The sequence below is a fragment of the Leopardus geoffroyi genome, chromosome X, assembly GCF_018350155.1.
Source record: "Leopardus geoffroyi isolate Oge1 chromosome X, O.geoffroyi_Oge1_pat1.0, whole genome shotgun sequence".
NCBI classification, from domain to species: Eukaryota; Metazoa; Chordata; class Mammalia; order Carnivora; family Felidae; genus Leopardus; species Leopardus geoffroyi.
The window spans coordinates 3,800,969-3,805,773 of NC_059343.1; the positions used below are offsets into that span (position 1 = coordinate 3,800,969).

Genomic DNA, 4,805 nt, shown 5'->3' on the forward strand with positions numbered 1-4,805 from the left:
TCAATTTAAAAATGTTTATCTCTGTTGTACTGTAATGGGATTTTTCCACCCCATATTTATGGGCCTCTTCCTCTCATTTCATTCTTAAATAAATCTAGAGACGAGAATAGAAGGAATGTCTCCCATCGTTACGTTTGGGCCTAAACAATGAAGTCGTTTGTTTAAAGGAGGATTATTTTTGTTAAGCACAATAGGACTATTATACAAGCAGTTGTTTGGTGTCTTATTTATGAAGTATCCGACCCTGCATTAAAACACAAAGCAATGCGGTGTCTGTCACGGTTTCCTTCTGCAGATGAAACATTCAGCAGGAGACACTGAACAACTGAATACCCTGATACTTCATTCCCCAACAAGCATTGCGTGTCCCATAATTATCATCCTTTTCCTGGATGGATCGGTTTGCTGTAGCACCACAAGTCCCAATAGGAACGGTCTAGATCACCACGGTTATCTGCAGCAGTTGAGGCAGAGATGTGTGTACCCCAAATATCTGGGGTACTATATATATATATATACCCCAAATAATAGATATATAATATATATATATATATATATATATATATATATATATATATATACAGACACACCTATATATAATACACACACACATAGAGACACTCCAGAGAGTAAGAGGGTAATGAAAAAGGTTTTAATCAATAAAACATGAAAATAATTGCAAACAAAAATAATGTGAATAGAGATTGGGCATCATACGCTTTGAAAGTCAAGGGTTTCACTAGAATCCTTCTGCAACTGCTTGCCTGGGGGTCCCTAGCAGCATTGTGCTTGCCAAAGGGGAATCTGGAATTTGGAATTTGGAGGCCAAGCATGGAGGAAAACAGGAGAAATTTCTCAGGCAAACATGTTTCCATCCAGCTGTCCTTTATTGATCCCCATCAACCTCTGAATTGAAGATTTACTGCTGACCGGAGCATTCCAGAATGATTTTCACCTTGGGGGCAGTCCCATCATGGCGACTAAGTTGTGGGCGTGAATCGATTGATTCCATAACTATTAATTACTTTTTTAAAAAGGCAGAAGGAGGGAGAGGAAATATGATGAAATTCTATTTTTTTTTCCTGCCTGTGTTTGTTGTAACGTTTGCAAGTACTATGTTTCTCCATTGCAGGCTTTAATAATCAGATCCCAGCCACCTCAGCTCCTTTCCATGTGACCTTCGTTCTTAGGAAATGATAGGTAATACAGAGTCTCTCCATTTTCCTTCATGTTTGCTGCTCCAAAGTCCACAGACTTGGGCAACAGGGGAGTTCCCATTGCGTCGTTTTCCACAGATGCGGATTCTTCAAGTTGTACCATAGATGTGTCTGAGCTGGGTCTCAGATCCAAGTTTTTCTCCCGATGTTCCTCTTAACATTTGTACCCTTTTTCAAATGTTACTTGAAACATTTAAAATGTTATTTTAAAAATCAGCCTGCTGTGCGGTTCGCATAGCGAGTGTCAAGAAACATAGCAACGGAGAGAACCTCATTCTGGTCGGAAAGAGGAGTCTTTGTGGATGCAAGGAGATTAGATGTGAATCCCAGCGTCCCTCAGTCATGTCTTATGGGCAGATAGCCATGGTCTTCCTGCCTTCTTGGGCCGTGTGAGCGTGCCCTCAGGCTTCAGTCTGCCTCGAAGTGTTGAGAAGTCACCACAGAGACCCTCTGACCGCGAAGTCTAGAGTAGTTCCTACCTGGACCTTTAGGGAAGACGTTCCCCCAGTGCTGGTTGAGGGCGCCAGCTGGAAATGGCCTCTGTGGGTGTGAACGGTGATGTCTCTGCACCTGACCTAGAAGGAGGAGACTCAAAGAGAAAGATCATTGTTGTGCTTCATGGAGGAGTTTGGGGTTTCGGAGGACAGGTCTGGTGACAGGGTGAGGGATGGGAAAACACATCTCAGGGATGAGGGTGGGCTTAGGGGAGGGGTGTGGGAACACGCTGGAGGAGACAGGCACGCCCCCACGCAGAAGGGGAGTCACCTTCACACTCCGTGATCAGCAAAGTCCCCACGTCACCAGGCCACAACCAGGGACGGTTAAGATGAGAACCTGCGATATTTATTGGACAGGAATTTCTCCCACTGTGCTGTCCATAATCCTTCCTCAACACCCGAAGAGTGGTCTGGTAGGAGCGTGCACCGAGGGGTCTGAAGGCTCTAGGGTGGGGGTTTGTGGAGGATCCTGGGAGGCGGCCTGCCCTCTGCAATAGGAAGGAACCAGGCAAGGCTCTCCCCAGCCCCAAACACGGAAGAACCAGTGTTTGCAAGCTTCCTGGGACCCTGGGAATTGTGACGGGCCATCCAAGCAGACTACGCATGGGCCCTTCATCTTTTCATGGGCGCCTGTGACACGGGACTTCAAAAGACAGGAGGATCGAGGGGCACATGGCCGACACTCGGGTTACATTGTGTAGCAACAAAGGGGAAAATATTTGGGTACATTATCTCCATGGTTGCAATTATCACCCAATATCCTTGTATTAACTTTAATGTGACCTACTCTCTTAGCTGTTAAATGTTCAGAACATCTCTGCCTGAATCACTCTCCAAATATATATTTGGATACAGGAAGGAGAGAGGAAAAAATGTTTTTGAAAAGTGCCAAATGGATTCTGAAGATAATCTTATTTCAGAGAAAATAATTAAATGAATGTTGTTTTCTCTTTAATTGCTTCATACTTAAAATCAAACGTGCTTGGGTTAATACGGTTCTACATCTAATTGAATTTTCTCAGTTCCTTTTATTATGGGACTAGGTTATATGGAAAGGTGATGACTTTAATGTGGTTATTATATTGTTACACAAAATTATACCATCAACGATTATGCAGCAACATTGCTGTTTTTTTTTTCCCTCCCTGGGGAATTTAATACTGTGTAGCAATGACCTCAGATGAAAGCCAGTGCCCTCTCCTGCAGGCCAGTAGTCAATTTCTATTTTGTAAGTCATAAATAACTCTTCAAAGAGTTAAATTGTAGCTACAATGTTAAGAACAATAAAGTTAGAAATTCATCTTATACATTTAACTATGAAATTACACAAGGGGTAGTTTTAGGGGCGCCTGCGTGGCTGGGTGGGTTGAGCCTCTGACTCTTGATCTCGGCTCATTTCATGATCCCCGGGGTCGTGGGATCGAGCCCTGCATCCGGCTCTGTGCTGAGCGTCGACCTTGGTTAAGTTTCTCTTTCTCCCTCTGCCCCTCCCCCCGGCTTGCACTCTCTCTGGAATAAGATTTTTAAAAAGGAAAAGAAAATAAATAAAATAAATAAAAAGTACATTCCTAACATATCTACGTATCATTATCCTTTTATTCACTTTGTCAACCATAGTTTTGTCTGATGGATGGTGCTTTTTTCTTCTGTCCACGATCTTTAATGAGACCCACTGTTCTAACAAAAATGCTACAAAAAGCCAATGCCTGGTTTTTAGGAACCTGTACCTAAAATTTCAACATCGACGTAAAAAACCATAATTAGCGATCTCACCTGGTGGTTGTTGTTTTCCTTTTACGTTTTTGTGTGATATGTTTTCACCCGTCATCTTCTGCCTGTTTGCTCTAGGGAAATTGTAAATCAATACCTTTTTCAGATAGCATATGGTTTCTAGGTACTGTTAGGCAATGTGTGAGTGGCAGAAAAGATGCTTATTTAGAGATGGAAGTTTCTAAGTGTAAACATGTTACAAACACAGCAATAAAGAGCAAGCCGTTTTATCACAGAAGACAAGGAATAAACAATGTATTAGCCCTATTCTCATGCACGACATCAACGTTCAGAGCACAGGGAGACAGGTAAATGGAACTGACCACAGTATGCTATACTCTACACAGAGAGTCATGTTACGGAAACTATGATGTGACCCACTGGAAAATCAGCACTCATGGGATCATTTGAATAATTTTAGGGTTTGTACGAACAATAATAGTGGGTAGTGGCTATAACGGGGCTGAGAAATTTAGCAGTTTCTGGAAGGCTTGCCCTTAAGCTGATTATGTAAAGTCATTCCTATTCCATGTTTTTGAATAATGGTTTCATTTTTTTTCCTGATTCCTATCTCCCATCCAATGCGTCCTGTATGTTTTAGTAGTACATTTACATTTTACACTTTTAAACTTTCTTCCTGCTGATATCTAATATAATTGCGCAAGGCAAAGTGAATCACGTCTCCATGATTTGGGATTTTTGGGGGGATTCTCTTTCAGATTTCCTCTGCAGTCCTGGTTAAACCTTGTCAATGATTCAGATGCCCTGCAAAATTTATGCTGAATGTCTTTTTGCTGTGTGTACTTAACTATCTCTTTCTGATGTATCAATTAGATCAAGCTTGTTAAGGACCAGATTCCAGGTTTTTGTTCTCGTTTTGTTTTTGCATCCGTTTCCTTTGGTAAGACACGACAGAACGTCATTTAATTCTCCCATTGAAGATTTGTTTTTGTTTAAAATTCTTTTTAACATTTATTTATTTTTGAGAGAGAGAGAGAGAGACACGGAGTGTGAGCGGTGGAGGGGCAGAGAGAGGGAGAGACACAGAATCCGAAAGAGGTTCCAGGCTCCGAGCTGTCAGCACAGAGCCCGACGTGGGGCTCAGACCCACGAACCGTGAGATCATGAGCTGTGCTGAAGTCAGATGCTTCACCGACTGAGCCACCCAGGTGCCCTGAAGATGCACTTTTAAAATATCTTTGGGAGAGGCGCCTGGCTGGCTCAGCCAGAAGGCCATGTGATTCTTGATCTCAGGGTTGTGAATCTGACCTCCACCATGGGTGTAGAGATTACTTTAAAGAAATAAAATCTTTATTTTTTT

The 4,805-nt window shown here is 42.3% G+C and overlaps 1 long non-coding RNA gene across 1 annotated transcript; it reads right to left on the bottom strand.

The window, feature by feature from the left end:
* Positions 1 to 630: 630 nt before the first annotated feature.
* Positions 631 to 4,499, bottom strand: LOC123594838. Its single transcript, XR_006710901.1, has 2 exons — positions 3,488 to 4,499; positions 631 to 1,806 (listed from the first exon to the last, which is right to left on the bottom strand). It is a non-coding gene; the product is annotated as an uncharacterized LOC123594838 (long non-coding RNA).
* Positions 4,500 to 4,805: the final 306 nt, after the last annotated feature.